This window comes from Apodemus sylvaticus, chromosome 16, assembly GCF_947179515.1.
Source record: "Apodemus sylvaticus chromosome 16, mApoSyl1.1, whole genome shotgun sequence".
Classification (NCBI taxonomy): domain Eukaryota; kingdom Metazoa; phylum Chordata; class Mammalia; order Rodentia; family Muridae; genus Apodemus; species Apodemus sylvaticus.
The window spans coordinates 13,142,258-13,159,426 of NC_067487.1; the positions used below are offsets into that span (position 1 = coordinate 13,142,258).

The following is a 17,169-nucleotide window of genomic DNA, read 5'->3' on the forward strand; positions in this document are numbered from 1 at the left end:
ATGTGGTACCAAGTCTCTCAGTGACCCTTGGTTCTAGTCTCTCAGTGAGCCTCACTGTTACGTGGTAGAATTTTTTACATTTTTTAAATGGGCCATGATTTCTCACCAGTTTTACCTTGTCTTTTCTCTAAGAATATCACTGTTTCCCCCTTAAGAGACAGAACTTCATTTCTGTCTTCTTGACCAGTGTCCACTCAGTGCTAGTGCTTCAGTTCACCACACCTAGTAGAGTGACCTAAGGAGAGACCTTTCATCCTTATTCCCATGCAGCCCTAACTTCTGTGACTATGTAGAACAGACCCAGGGAAGTGTCCTTGTGTACCGCATACAGAGAGGTAACCTGAACTGCTCAGGATCAACTAACAGACATGAGAACAGAATTCCCTCGGAAACATCTTTGCTCTGTGTGTGTAATTTAGGAGAAGCCACACAAGACCTGCCTACTTCATTACCTTAGTTGAGTTGCCTGTCCAGAGAATTATATACTAACACATGTCAATTCATTATTTTTGTTCATTTATTTTTCAGTGATATTTTTATTAGTTCTTCGAGAGTTTCACACAGTAGGTGTTGACCATCTCATCCTTTCCCTGCTCTCCCCATCTCCCCTACCCATCCACCTTTATATCCCTCCCAGTTCTCCCCATCTCCCCTACCCATCCACCTTTATATCCCTCCCAGCTCTCCCCTATCTCCCCTACCCATCCACCTTTGCATCTTTTCAATAATTGACCAAGTCTGACTGTACTGCCCAAACATTCCTGGTTGTGTGGCCAACCACTAGTAGCTGCGTTCTTAAAGAATATGACTTTATCTCTTTCAGCAGCTATCAATTGCTGATGTCTTCTTAATTACAGTTGGGACTTCACATCTACTTCTTCCTCAGTCCATGCTGGATTTGCCCTGGCTCAAATTTCCCATGCTCACTCTCCCTTCCCATGTAATCCAATGCTAGGTCATTTTTGCTTGCTTTTCTCCATGAATGTAATTTTGTGCTTGAATGTCTAACCTTTCCCTGGAATGTGGTCAACTTCTAAGTGGCTATACATCTGGAGAAAGCAGACCTTCCTCTCTCTGACTGTTTAGAATGGCCAATATCTTTTTGACTCTGCATGGAAGTTCATGCCCAACTTTCCTCTGCACATGAGGGTTTGGTTTGTTTTAGGATTGTAAAGATTTTGTGCATGCTATCACAAGGGATGCTTGTGCACATGTGCAGCTGCCCTACTGTGTGCAGGAGGCCAGCTAATAAGCTCTGGTTCTCTTGAAGGTAGCTGAGGGGAAAGAATATTGGCAGGGAAAACTTGGCCTTTGAGAGATTAGCATTGCTCGAAATGTAAATAAAAAATATATCAAATAAAAAATATATATATATAAAAAATAACGTTTACCTATCTTGACTTGAAGTTACTCTGAGGCCAGAAGCTATAGGCCTCTAGATATATTGGTACCTTTTGTATAACAGCAGGGGATTAAGTAAAGAGGTCCTTTTGTTCTTTTCTCTGCAGGAATTCCAGAGGCCAGAGCATGAGCCTGAGAGGTCAGTTAACTCCTTGTCAGCTAGGGAAAATTGCTTTAAGGGGAGGGGGTGGGGAAGGATACACTTTAAAAGAAAATTCTAATCTTCATTTCTAAGGGAAAGTAAAAGGGGGAAAACCTATCAGACTATACGCTTTGTGAATTCCTTTTCCAAGTTTGTTGGTTGCTGTTTTGACCTTTTGACAGTATCCTTTGTCTTACAGAAACTTTGTAATTTTTTTGAGATCCTATTTGTCAATTCTTAATCTTAGAGCATAACCTATTGGTGTTCTGTTCAGGAACTTTTCCCCTCTGCCCATGTCCTCAAGGATTTTCCCCAGTTTCTTTTCTATTAGTTTCAGTGTGTCAGGTTTTATGTGGAGGTCCTTGATCCACTTGGAGTGAAGTTTAGGACATGGAGATAAGAATGGATCAAATCGCATTCTTCTGCATGCTGACCTCCAGTTGAACCAGCACCATTTGTTTGAAAAGGCTATCTTTTTTTCCACTGGATGTTTTCTGCTCCTTTGTTGAAGATCCAGTGACCATAGGTGTGTGGATTCATTTCTGGGTCTTCGATTCTATTGGTCCACTTGCCTGTTGCTGTGCCAATACTATACAGTTTTTAACACTATTGCTCTGTAGTATTGCTTGAGGTCTGGGATATTGATTCCCCTAGAAGCTCTTTTACTGTTGAGAATACTTTTAACTATCCTGGGTTTTTTGTTATTCCAGAAGAATTTGAGAATTGCTTTTTCTAACTCTAAGAAGAACTGAGTTGGGACTTTGATGGGGATCACGTTGAATCTGTACGTTGCTTTTGGCAAGATGGCCATTTTAACTATATTAATTCTACCAATCCAAGAGCATGAAAGATTTTTCCATTTTCTGAGGTCTTCTTTGATTTCCTTCTTCAGAGACCTAAAGTTCTTCTCATACAGATCTTTTATTTATTTGGTTAGAGTCATACCAAGATACTTTATATTGTTTGTGGCTATTGTGAAGGGTGTCATTTCCCTAACTTCTTTCTCAGCCTGTTTATCCTTTGAGTATAAGAAGGCTACTGATTTGCTTGGGTTGATTTTATAACCAGCCACTTTGCTGAAGTTGTTTATCAGCTGTAGAAGTTCTCTGGTGGAGTTTTTTGGGTCACTTAAGTATACTATCATATCATCTGCAAATAGTGATAATTTGATTTCTTCCTTTCCAATTTGTATCCCTTTGACCTCCTTATGTTGTCTAATTGCTCTAGCGAGAACTTCAAGTACTATACTGAAAAGATATGCAGAGAGAGGACAGCCTTGTCTTGTCCCTGATTTTAGTGGGATTGCTTCAAGTTTCTCTCCATTTAGCTTGATGTTGGCTACCGGTTTGCTGTATATTGCTTTAACGATGTTTAGGTATGGGCCTTGAATTCCTGTTCTTTCCAATACTTTTAGCATGAAAGGATGCTGGATTTTGTCAAATGCTTTTTCTGCATCTAATGAGATGATCATATGCTTTTTTTTCTTTGAGTTTGTTTATGTAGTGGATTGCATTGATGGATTTCCTTATATTGAACCATCCCTGCATCCCTGGGATGAAGCCTACTTGATCATGGTGGATGATTTCCTAACTTGCTTTCCTCTCTTCTCCTTCTTCCACCTAACCTTGCTGTCTCCTACTGCTGTAATGTAATCGTTCCTAGCTTTTTGTACCTTTTCTAGGAGAACTGATAACGTTTTCATCCTTTTTTTTCTTGTAAAAGTTCAAAAAAGTAAAAATCATAAACTGAACAAGAAGTTTACAAAAGAGATGTTTACATGCATTTCTAGTAATCTTTCTTATTGAGCTAGACATTCATCATCTGTCACTAACACCAGCCACAGGTTCATTGGGAGTCTAAAACTACATTTTGTGACTAAGCACTGATGTTTTGTATAGATGAATCCAGTCCATATTTTATCTTCTGTCCTTGAACTTACTATAAATCCCTCTTTTCCTTTTATGGCCATTGGTTAATTGTTGTACAGCTCTAAGGAATATATGCTAGGTTGTAAATGCCTGTTTTCTATCTCAGAAGCAATTAACTCATGATTCATGAAGACTGGCATAGTTCTAATTGTAGTTTTCATATCGGAGAGGGCTTTAATAGCAGTCCTATTTTAAAGGGCTTAATAATCACTAGTATAATTTTAGGAATTCTGATAGAATTATCATTAAGAATTAAGAACTCATCTATTTCTCAATATAGCATCATGACAAAGACAGTGCATCTTCGTTGATCTGAAGAAATCTGCCCAACATCAGTGAGAGGAGAGGTCCTTGGTTCTATGAAGGCTAGATAGATGCCCCAGTGTGGGGAAATTGAGGGGGGAGGGTAGGTGGGAGTGGGTTGGGTGGAGGGGCATCTTCTTGGAGGCAGGGGGTGGGAGGATGGATTGGGGGTTTTCTGGGAGGGGGCAAACAGGGAAAGGTTATAACATTTGAAGTGTAAATAATAATATATTCAATAAAATATTTAAAAAAAGAAAACTGCCCAAAAGATTCACAGGGTCCACAGCTGGCCATGACTGGTGATTTCTTGATCGCCAAGATTATGCATAACTCCTTCTAGCACCATGAGAAGTGGTCCAGTTGGATGAAGCTTCTAGGTGACTAGCAGCCTGATTTCTCAATCTTCTATGAGTCAAATATGCATCGACTTAGCAATAGGTTCTTAGGGTCCTTATAGTTAACTGAGGGCACCAGCATTGGGTGAGTGTCTTTAGGACCTTTCTGCATATTAACTATTTCTGTGGTGCTGGGATAAATGACTCGAGCAACATTCACTATTATGTTGGAGGATACAGGGTGCGATAATCTTTATTCTGTTAACATTATTTTTTACTTATGCTAGGGTGTGCTATATCCTTTATGCTTTTGTAACTTCAGTGAGAAGTTCTTGAAACCCATGCAAACTTTACAAATTTAAGTGTCCCTAGTGGCTGGTTTAATATGGCATTCATTTTAAAGATGTGACACATAATCAAATGTATATTTGTTATTTTACTCTGCCAATTTAACTTTGTTAATTAACTTTTCACAAGTATAATTATTATATTTTTGGACTAATTATCAGATTTAAAGACTAGGAAAAGCTGTTGATCTCTTCCCTCTCTTCTTTCACAATGTACTTCTTCAAAGTCTTCAGATCGCATGCCAGTGTTATAAGAGGAGCAAGCCAATGGGTGAGCCCAACAGCGCTACCCATAATCTCAGAATTATAGAAGTTACAGACACACACACACACACACACACACACACACACACACACATACATACACAGAGAGAGACACACAGACACACACACATGTTTAAAAGTAGGAACTGAATATAGGATCAAATATCAGACATTTAGAGATCACTTTAGAAGAATCCTTTTTGGGACAGCTACTGAGACTACCAAGAAACACATAGACTCTAGAATGCTGAGAAAAGATCAAGGATATTGACCAAGCCCAGATATAACTGTGAGATTATATCTTATATGTACATTTATTATATAGTATTTTACATATTACATTATATATCACATATCGTATATCACATATTACCATATCATGTACCACATATCATACTGCAAATATATATATATATATATATAAGTTGAGATAGGGTTGATGAGAAATTCACACAGACAGGGACTGATTTCCTTTAGCTTCCTTCTACCTTGGATTTTAGCTTATTTTTAATCTTTTCTACCAATCTTTCTCCCACCTAATATTTTATTGCTATAAAGTAATGGATGTACCCTTCTATCCTCAAGGGTTTTATATGTTTCATTTTTGGCAACCCCCATGATAGTACTTCAGTGAAAGGCAAACTTCTGTTTTTCAAGTGTGTTGTATATGAAACTTGCAAACTGGCTTACACATGTGTCACTCTACATACTTATACATTCTTTTATCTCGTTGGGGAGCGATGAGAGATTGTTTTATTATTACAATCAGTATCATCAAGTACAATGGGCAGTGAAAAACCTATCACTGCAAATAAGTCTGATTAGTAATCAGTGGAGATTTTTCTGTTATTAAAATAAATATGTCCACTTTGTGTAAATGTGCAAGTAATATATATATATATATATATATTGTTAGAATATAATTTATGTAGTTTCAAGTACATTAATAAATATATGTATATATGTTAAACCCAAATGTTCAACTAGTTAAATGTACTGCCATTAGGACAAAAAGATTTGTATTGAAATTGTAATTGTGTATTGCCATATATAACAAAATCATAGATGAAAATATTGATTTCATCCATGAAAATTTTGAAACAGAAAACTGAATAAGTATTTTTTATTTGTCATATAAAAAGTAAGTTTAAGATAAATTTATCCAGTCATTAAAGCAGAAGTACCATTTTACCATTCAAATATCTTGTTGCAAAACATACATTATTCTTGTAATGTCTTTCGGAGAGGCTTTTTTAGTAATGTTTTAACTGCAATTATAAAAACAAATGTAAACTCAGATTCTTGTTGCTAAAAGATGATTTGGGACTTTTAATTGGGATATCACATTTGGTTTAGAAGACAGGATACTGTAACAAATACAGTTATTTACATAATGTATTTTCATAAGTAGATACTCAATATCACTAATAAAATTAGAAAACGATAATACTATTTTATTTTCTGCATAATAAGAGAGTCTCTTGCGCCAGGCCATGAAAGAGGCTCATGGAAGGACTACAGAGAAACCTGAGGAATTGATGTGAAGAATGTAGGGACATGTCTCAGGGCTGACCCTCGGAGACCAAGGCCCAATCTGCTCTTTTATCACTTAAGTACTGGTCATCCCTTTCTAGTTCACTTTTCCAGCTTGTTTTTGCACACCTGATCCATTTTCTTCTTTTTCTCCCAGATGTTTTCTGAGGCTCAGCAATGTAGCACCAACTCCCTGACTCTGGGAACTTGAATGGGGGAATGGAGGGGTGGATGGAGACGTTATGCTGCTCATAGATCATTAGATATTATAGTCTGTTAGTGATTCCTACTGAAAGAACACTGGCTTTATAGAATTCTCACCTCCTAGGTGATGATGTTCAGAGATGGGATCTTTGGAAGGTGGAGAAATCATAAAGACGGTAATCAGTGGGCTTAGTACCCTTAAAAAGAAAGCCCCAGAAAGGTCTGTCCACTTTACATCATGTAAGAATGCAGGGAGAAGTTAGTATCTGAGACCTAGCAGAAGGCTTGTGCCAACTCTGGACTATTCTACATCCCACCTTAGAGTCTCAGGAGTTAAAAGTGTGTACATGTTCCTGTTGCTCTAAATGCTCAATGTAGTAGTCTTCACATGTTGTTATTACAGTCAGATCAGACTAGTGCAGCACATTGGATTTCCCTCTCCTCTGCCTGCTGTTTCTTCTCTTTGTTCATTAGCTTTTGCCTTTCTCTCCTAGGTAGTTGTTCCTGAGGCGTCACATGCCTCTGGAGTTCCTGAGTGCTCTGCCTTCCTCAAAGCGTGCCTCATTCTCTGCACCACAGCTCATTCTCAAGTTTGTATCTCAGTTCATCTTTCTTGATTCAGAGTCATAAAATAAAGAATGCATTTTTTTTTTCCAGTTTAAGTCAGTGAGGCAGGTTGCGGCTCATAGCTGGGTGTGACTTTTTTGCAGGAAACTTACACCGAGATTCCTATACTGTAGTAGGTTTACAAGGCGTACTGCATGTCCTTAGAAGGTCACACAAGAAAGGGAAGAAATGACTAGAAACCAAGATGGAAGAAGCATACATCTTACTTTCTAAGGAGATTAGCTAGGTGATCTTAGGTTATTTCCTGAAATAACACAATCACCTTTTAGGACACTCTATCAAGGAAAAAGGAGCTTGCTGCCAATGGGCAGATTTTCTTACTTTATGGTCAGTCTTCACGAAAGAGTGCACATTTGGAGTCATTCAAGGAGGAGTTAAGATATGTTAAATTAAGGACATCCACAGAAGGTCAAGCTGGCTATATCCTTCTAGATACAATCCACTAATTACTCAGGTCACCTGAGAATACATTCTGGGCCCATACGGCCCTACCAGTTGCCACTTTGCCACTGCATGCGGCAGATTTCCCACTGGCTCCATGCCATACTGGCCCAGGAAATGGCTTTAAGTGACCCTTTATGGGATGTCCTGCTCAGAGGTGCATCCTTCTCCCAAGACACAGCCACTGCAGGATGGTTACATTAGAGGACTGTCAGGGAACATTCTGATTTCCTAGGATGATGGTTTTTCTTCCCTCACAGTGAGACCTGCAAAGGAATCGTTCCAGTTTCTGGACTTTTTGTACCCAGTAAATCTAAACACCAATTTCTCTAATTTTTTCTTAATTTTTTTTAATTTATGTTTTTATTTTTATTTCCCCAGTCCTCAACATCATAGTCACAGCCTGCTATGCTAATAGATACTTTCCCCCATAGTATTGTTTTTTGTTAGGATGATAGCTCACACTTGTATGGTCCTAGCCTAAGTTTATAGGAGACTCAACTCCCTCTCACCACTGCAGGATCCAAGATAGTCATGTTTCTCTACATTGCAATCTCATGTCTCCCGTAAAACAAATTCTCCATGCATGTTGTTTGCAATAGCCTACTGGGATTTGCTTTTAACACTATTTCTTATTTTGTCTACATTTCTACCTCCTCCACAATTAATTGCTCATGGGACTCTGCTGATAACAGGGTGGTTTTGTGTATTTTCGCTCATATAAACACACATAGAGCATTGCATTTTAGTTTATGCTCTTCATTCACCTTCAAATTCCTTTGTTCTCTTCCACTGCTTCAGCTCTGAGAAAAGTATCTAAACATGAGCCGTGCTCACCAGTGTCACCATCATTATGTATTTCTGTGACTTCCCAAAATATTTACTAACTTTCTGAAATTTTTTTCTAAAAGGGAATTTTTATAACACAAATATCCTGTTTGAGTGTCTTCATAGTTCAGAGTGTTAAATATTCACTGGAGAAAAAACTAGTACAGTTTCAGATGGCAAGCAGCAAGGTGCTCACACACCCAATCACGTGATACTCTATAGAGCTCAGTCAGATTCTGGGTCTTTGAGATCTTCATGAAATAGAAAGATGGCAGGTTGGGTTCATCTTCCTAGAGAACTGGAGGTTGCTAAGGCATGAGCTAGGGTCTGGACAGATCTCTGGGAAGGACCTGTGAGACTAAGCATGAGCACTCTGTAGTATAGGCAAATAAAAGTCCAGGTTTTGTCGGGGCTGAATGTGGGAAGTATCCTCAAGTACCTTTTTTTTTTTTTTTTTCTTTACCATTTCTTTTTCTTTTCTTTTTCTTTTCTTTTTTCTTTTTTTGATTTTTTGAATGTTTTTTTGTTTTTCTTTTTTACTTTTTTTTATTGATATATTTATTTACATTTCAAATGATTTCCCCTTTTCTAGACCCCCACTCCCAGAAAGTCCCATCAGTCCCCTTCCCTCCCCCTGTTTTCCCACCCAAACCTTCCCACTTCCCTGTTCTGGTTTTGTTCTATACTGCTTCACTGAGTCTTTCCAGAACAAGGGGCCACGCCTCTGTTCTTCTTGTACCTCATTTGATGTGTGGATTATGTTTTGGGTATTCCAGTTTTCTAGGTTAATATCCACTTATTAGTGAGTGCATACCATGATTTATCTTTTGAGACTGGGTTACCTCACTTAGTATGATGTTCTCCAGCTCCATCCATTTGCCTAAGAATTTCATGAATTCATTGTTTCTAATGGCTGAATAGTACTCCATTGTATAGATATACCACATTTTTTGCATCCACTCTTCTGTTGAGGGATACCTGGGTTCTTTCCAACTTCTGGCAATTATAAATAGGGCTTCTATGAACATAGTAGAGCATGTATCCTTATTACATGGTGGGGAATCCTCTGGGTATATGCCCAGGAGTGGTATAGCAGGATCTTCTGGAAGTGAGGTGCCCAGTTTTCGGAGGAACCGCCAGACTGATTTCCAGAGTGGTTGTACCAATTTGCAACCCCACCAGCAGTGGAGGAGTGTTCCTCTTTCTCCACATCCTTGCCAACACCTGCTGTCTCCTGAATTTTTAATCTTAGCCATTCTGACTGGTGTAAGGTGAAATCTCAGGGTTGTTTTGATTTGCATTTCCCTAATGACTAATGAAGTTGAGCATTTTTTAAGATGTTTCTCCACCATCCGAAGTTCTTCAGGTGAGAATTCTTTGTTTAACTCTGTACCCCATTTTTTAGTAGGGTTGTTTGGTTTTCTGGAGTCTAACTTCTTGAGTTCTTTATATATATATTGGATATTAGCCCTCTATCTGATGTAGGATTGGTGAAGATCTTTTCCCAATTTGTTGGTTGCCGATTTGTCCTTTGGATGGTGTCCTTTGCCTTACAGAAACTTTGTAATTTTATGAGGTCCTATTTGTCAATTCTTGATCTTAGAGCATACGCTATTGGTGTTCTGTTCAGAAACTTTCTCCCTGTACCGATGTCCTCAAGGGTCTTCCCCAGTTTCTTTTCTATTAGCTTCAGAGTGTCTGGCTTTATGTGGACGTCCTTGATCCATTTGGATTTGAGCTTAGTACAAGGAGACAAGGATGGATCAATTCCCATTCTTCTGCATGCTGACCTCCAGTTGAACCAGCACCATTTGTTGAAAAGGCTATCTTTTTTTCCATTGGATGTTTTCAGCCCCTTTGTCGAGGATCAAGTGGCCATAGGTGTGTGGGTTCATTTCTGGATCTTCAATCCTGTTCCATTGATCTGCCTGCCTGTCACTGTACCAATCCTCTTTAAGAAAATGGTAGCAGCTGTGTGTGGTGGTGCACACCTCAGCACTATGGAGGCTAAGGCATCAGGAACATCACCATTAGTTTGAGGTCAGCTTGAGCTAAAAGCAAGATCCTGTCTCATGGAGCTAGAGAGATGACTAAACTATTAAGAGCACTTGCTGTTCTTGCAGAGGTCCTGAGTTTGATTCCCAGCACCCACATTTGACCCACACTGTCCTAACTCTGGTTCCAAGGAATGTATATGCCATTTTATGACTAGCACATGATGCACATAGATAGAAGCAGGCAAAACTTTCGTACACATAAAATAAATCTTAAAGAAAAGATTATGTCACAGAGAGGAGGAAGGAAGGAAGGAAGGAAGGGAGGAAGGAAGGAAGGAAGGAAGGAAGGGAGGGAGGGAGGAAGGGAGGAAGAAAGGAAGGAAAAGAACATCTTTCTAGGGGGCTAGGAAGGAAGGAAGGAAGGAAGGAAGGAAGGAAGGAAGGAAGGAAGGAAGGAAGGAAGGAAAGGGGCTAGTAAGATGGCTTAATGTTTAACAGCATTTGTTGCTTTTGCAGAGAACCTGGGTTGGGTTTCCAATACCTACATGGCAGCTTACAGCCATCTGTCACTCCAGTTCTGGAGCATCTAGCACTCTCCTATGCTCCATGGATACCAGGAATGCACATGTGTATCCATGCATACTGTAGGTAAAACATTCATAAAATAAAAATGAGTTTATTTTTAAAAAGAGCATATCATGTACAAAATTAAATACTGAAAATAAAACAAGAAATCATAAAATTCCTAGAATGAAAAAAATTCCTTAAATACTTCTTCCTCCTTGTCAGCACTGTAGAACCAATCCTATTTTTAATAGTTCTGTTCTTGTGTCCAAAGTGTTTGGTCCGACCCACTCCTGTTCCTTCCATCTCATTTTTCTATCCTGTCACCATTATTCCTTCCCAACTTCATGTGCTCCTTTTAACCACTGAGTCCATTCATTGTTGCTAGGATATTGGTCAGTACAGAGCCTTCTACTAGAGCCTTGGTTACTCATAAGGGGCTACCTCTCTGAAGAAGGCTCCCAGTTCTTCAGTAGCTATCAGCCACTGGTAGTCCTTCAAGAAGGGGTGGGGCTTTGTGCTGTAATTTCTTCAGGCTTGACATTGATCAGGTCTTGTGAACACATCCACAGCTGCTGTGAGTATTTCTGTGCTATATCAGGTCTAGATAACACTGTCTTACAGCCTGCCTCTAAAGCCTTTGGCTATTTCAATCTTTTCCCCTCTCCTTGGGGGGAAGGTTTGTGGTATGAATGTCCTACTAAGAAATAAGCAGTCTAGGAATAAGTCTTAAGAATAAGTATTGTGAATATGTATATTAATTTTGATCTATTGCAAAAAAGAAGCATATCAGATATAGTTTGAGAACTATAGTAATTAATAGGGATAAAGAAAACTATTTAGAGGATAATTTGGTCATATTTTTACTCAGCTAAATAGTTGGAGAGGGTTCTTCCCTAGGGCCTATGGTCTACCTAACTATGAGTTCTTGGCCTGGTTAACAGTATCAGTGCTCCAATTTATAAATCAGTACTCAAATTCATGTGACTATGGATCAAGTGAGCATGCTTACAGGAGGTGAGCCTTACAGCTGGATCTCAAGCAGGCATTTTCTCAATTGAGGTTTCTTCCTTTCAGATCACTCTAGCTTGTGTCAGGTTGACATAAAATTAGTCAGTTCACCAGTTGTGGGTACCTGAGTATATTTATTTGAGGTCAATAAGAACTCCCCAACGGTGGCCTATGGGAAGCCCGATGATGTAGAGTCCCTTTCTACAATGTTGCAGATGAAAGTGGGCTTCAAGTCTGTGCCTGCATATTCCTACAACTTCTCAGAGTCGTGTGGACTATGACTGACTGAGGAGTCAAGTCATGTAGGAAACAGTCTTTGAAAAAAAAAGAATTTCCCAACAGCTTACAACTCCATCTGACACTGGTCATGACAAAGCAACATACATAGAGGAAAAATTATTTGCCAGCTATACATCTTACAAAAGAATAGTGACTAGACCATAGAAAGAACTTTTAAAAAAGTGACCAAGAAACTTGATAACCCAAATAAAAAAATAGACTGTGGAAAAGAATCTGATGTTGGGTGGGTAGGGAGGTGCCATGAATTAAAGGGATGTGATCAAAATATATCCTGAAATTTTTTAACGAAAAAGTAGGTGGTGGAACATAAGAGTGCTGAAAAGAAGAAATATAAATGTCTAAGAAATACTTTTAAGTATTTAAATTATTTACAAATTGTTCAACTTAGCCATTAAAGAAAAACCACTCTGAATATTTTAAATTTAATTAAAATATTTAGATATATTTTTAATTGTGAAAGAATTACATCACTTTCACCTCTCTTTTTCCTTCCATTGGCCCCTTCCAGGTATCTTCATGCACATTCTCAAGTTGATAGCTGCTTTTCCTTTGATTATTCTCTCTCTCTCTCTCTCTCTCTCTCTCTCTCTCTCTCTCTCTCTCTCTCTCTCTGTGTGTGTGTGTGTGTGTGTGTGTGTTGTATTTGCACAAATATATAAATACTGAGTCTGCTTTTGTTGTTTGTATATGGTTTCAGCCCTGACCACTATACACTGGACAGCCAGTAAGGGTGACTCCTCCTCTAGAAAGACCAATTCTCCTTGTAGCTGTCTTTAATTATCCGTTGTGGAAGCTCTTCTCTTCTCCATTAATGTGTTCATTGCTCTATTGTATGTGTAGTTATCTGTAGGATACATTGTTTCACAGCAGACGTCATAGTTTCTGACGCTTGTACTCTTTCAGCCCTCTCTTCAGTGATGTTCCCTGAGCCATAGATACAGGAGCTGTGTTGCAGATATACCTGCAGTCCTATTGATCTCTGCATTGTATCCAGTTGTGACTTAATATAATTATCTCTATTTGTCAAAGAGGTTTCTTTAAGAAGGTGTGGTAGTTACACTTATCCGAGAGTATAAAGGGTAAGATTTACAATGTTGTAAGGCACTGTGCTGGTCTAGCAAATAGTGGTAGTAGATTTTTTTCTAATACCTATACTCTCAGTAGCCCCAGGAAGCTGGCTAGGTCTCCAGCGCCAGGCATGATTTCCCTACTGTTGAGCTGGTCTTAAGTCTGATTAAACTTCTGCTGGTTACCGCTGATATGAAAGTGTCACTTCATGCACCTTTATAGATAACCCACTGTGCTGATCATTTCTGTGTTTTATAGGTGCTGAAGCTGGGTAGGACTGTCCTCCACAGTTAACAAAGTCTTTTCTGGAAGCTCTGGGCCCTATTGTACTTTCTTGGTTTCTATGGTTACTCCTTGTGTATACTTATGGGTGAGGATTAGGAACTAGGAACTGCAGATGAAAGAGAACATTTGGCATTTGAGAAACCCACAGAATGAGAAAGAATCATTGTCAGTTATATATCTGACAGAGGATTAATTCCAAGAATATCCAAAAATCAAGAAAAGATACCATGGATACCAGCCAAGTTGCAGTAGGACTAGGTGTATCTTCATCTACCAAGGCTAGACAAGGGAGCTCACTCAGGGGAAAGGATCTAAAGGCAGGTAACAGTCAAGAGACAGACCCTGCTCCTCTGAAAGGAAAGAGAGGGGATATAGGGGAAGGAGAGGTAAGAAGAAGGGACTTAGAGGAGAGAAGGGAGGAGAAGCTGTGACTAGGATATAAAATCAATCAATCAATCAATCAATCAATAAATGGAAAAAAGGAAGAGACAGGTAACAAATGATACAGCACAAAGTTCTCAAGAGAAGAAATAAAAAAAGAATATAAAAAAAAAGGCTAAGAAATACCTCAAAAAATGTTGATCATCCTTAGCAATTAGAGAAATGGAAATTAGAACAACTTTGAGGTTTCATTTCATCCCACCCAGAATGGCTAAGATTACTAAAACAACTGACCTTTTGGGAAGAGGAAAGAGGTGTACACACACACACACACACACACACACACACACACATACACACAGCTTAATCACTGTTACCATGATTGGAAACTGGTGCAGCCTCTCCGGAAATCATTATGGAGAATCCATAAACCTAAAAAGAAATCTACCTAGCTACCTAAAAAGAAATTGTCCTAGCTACAATACTCCTTGACATTTGCCCAAAGAGCTTGACATTCTGTTCCAGAGATACTTGCTCATCAATGTTCGTAGCCACTGTATTCACAATGGCCAGGAGACGGAAACTTAAGTGTCCTTGAAGAGATGAGAGGATAATGACAATGTAGTGTACACATACACAATGGAATAGTTTTCAATGCTAAGGAGGACTGAAATCATGAGAATCTCAGGTAAATGAATGGACATAGAAAAGGTTGCATTGACTGCAGTAACTGGACCTGAGAGACAGACTGACAGAGAAAGAAGAGAGAGAGAGAGAGAGAGAGAGAGAGAGAGAGAGAGAGAGAGAGAGAGAGAGAGAGAGAGAGAGAGAGAGAGAGAAAGATTACCTATTCCTTTGGGTTGGAGAGATGACTTAGTTATTAAGAGCATGTGTTGCTCTCCCAGAAGACTGGTTTGTTTCCTAGAGTCCACATGAGGTGGCTCACTGACACCCCACCTATAACTCCAGTTCCAAAGATTTCAAAACCTCTAGTCCTCAAGGGCACCTTCCAACCATTTGCACACAATTAAAAATAAAATAAACCTTTTAAAAAAGAAAACAAATTTTGAGAAATGCTGACATGGATGTAAGGAAAGAAGATTACTTATTTATTTCAATGGGAGTTCAAACTAGTGTAGCCACCATGGAAATCAGTCTAGAGGTGCCTCAAATAGTTAGATGCAGGGATTCCGTTGCTAGAAGTAGTCTCGAAGGATTCTATATCATAGCACTTTTTCACTCATGCAGAGTTTTCTATTCACAATATAGGAAAATGACTCAAATGTTCATATACTGATGAATGGATAATAAATAACTAATCTCCTTTAGTTAACACAGACACAGAAAGAGAAGCATTACAGGTTTCTCTCACATTCAATTCTATGCTTGAAATGGTTAGATATGTTTGTTTAAACTGTAATGCTGAGGACATCAGGAAAATAGAAAGGAGCACTGTAGGGGATTTAAGGGAAGGGAAATAAGCAGACGTCTGCAGAATGAAAGGGCAAACAGTATTTGGGACAGAAAGTTTAACTTGGCAGGGAGATGGGAAAAGAGGGCAGAGGAGAGTTATAGGGAGGGAGGGATTTAAGTAAATCTTTGGAAGAGCCATATGATTGCTATTGATTTAGAGTTTTCCTGAGTTATGTCCACACACATGAAGAAACACACCTACATGCACACACACATGTACACACACATGTACACACACACACACACACACACATATATACAGGCATACACATGAAAGTATACAAACACACACATACATACACACACACACACAGAAGCACATACATACACAGCTTAAATGGAATTACCTTATACTGGGGATCTTTATTTTCAGGTACTATAGTTTGTCAAACCAAATAGGATTGATCTTTACAAAATTTTCTCATGAGCTTGGCTTTAGGTTGACATCTAGGAATCAGGCAGTCATGACAGGTTTTAAATTGATAAATATGTTTTTGTTGTTCCTGGGATATTTGTACTATCATTGCGTTTTGTATTAGACATTTGGGCAGAAGGTGGCCATTTGAGTATCTCCAAGGAAACTTTTAACTAAGCACACACACACACACACACACACACACACACACACACACACAAAAGCATGTTAATGAGGCCATAATAGGGAAATGCATACATAAAAGTCAATGAACATGGCACATCAAAGCCACAGTAAAACAGGTCAAAGCAAAATAAAACCCCCACAGCCACAGAAAAAAGTCACCGACCCCGTGGGATTCTCCAAACCTAGCTGAAAATCACAGGGGAGATGTAACAGGGGTATGAGCACCACGTGGGTCATGTGGGGCATGTGGGGCACGTGGGGCACGTGGGGCACGTGGGGCATGTGGGGCACGTGGGGCACGTGGGGCACATGGGGCACATGGGGCACGTGGGGCACGTGGGGCACGTGGGCCATGTGGAGCATGTGGGGCATGTGCCTGGGCATTTCTGGCAGAGTTGAGGCAATGAAGCAGAGATGAGGCTGAAAATCCTGGCATTGGCCAAAGGTGGAACTGATCAGTATCGGTTCCCTTGCTGTCTGTGAAAGCAGTCAGGACTGCAAAGTTCCAGAAAGAGAAGAGAAAACAGGGATGCTTTGGATGTCCTTGGAGGAGAAGCCCAACGCTTCATCTCTGTCTGACTCAAACCCCAGAGATCATATCTATCTTTACAACTACAACAACAATAACAACAAAGTTTTCTTTAAAAGAGACTCCTGGTTAGGCTTGAAGTGGGTTCCTGCCAATCTGAACTGTTGCCCCTTCCATTTCCCTATAAATAGCAGAAAGTATTAAGTAGCGCCTGATGCCACCATTCCTGTACATGATGTATTCTCATTACCCGGGAGCTTCAGGTATCTGAGCAGAACAGCATCACATATCACATATGAGATCCATGGAAAGGCATTGTTAAAAAAAAAACACTGTGTGATTTATTCTTCCTTTTCCCATAAAGCAGAAACCATTTTAGGTTCTGTTCAGTGCCTTGGTCTTCTACAGGGTTAACAGAATCAAAGCTCAAACCAAGAGAATATTTTCTCCCACTTTCTCCCCCTCAGTCTACATCTGTAAGTTTGGCAAGTGAGGGGAAATTTGTTTCCATCTTCCATATGGCAGAGAAACAAGTCTGGTGAAGAAGGAGATTAAATGCAGGGAGCTGAGCTGAGCCGAGTTGAGGAGAGGAGGGCGGAAAGCAGAG

The 17,169-nt window shown here is 39.4% G+C and overlaps 1 non-coding gene across 1 annotated transcript; it reads left to right on the forward strand.

Moving 5' to 3' along the window:
* The first annotated feature begins 12,069 nt into the window (after window positions 1-12,069).
* On the forward strand, window positions 12,070-12,240 carry LOC127667211 (small nucleolar RNA SNORA73 family). The gene has a single exon (XR_007973847.1). It is a non-coding gene; the product is annotated as a small nucleolar RNA SNORA73 family (small nucleolar RNA).
* The last annotated feature ends 4,929 nt before the right edge of the window (window positions 12,241-17,169 follow it).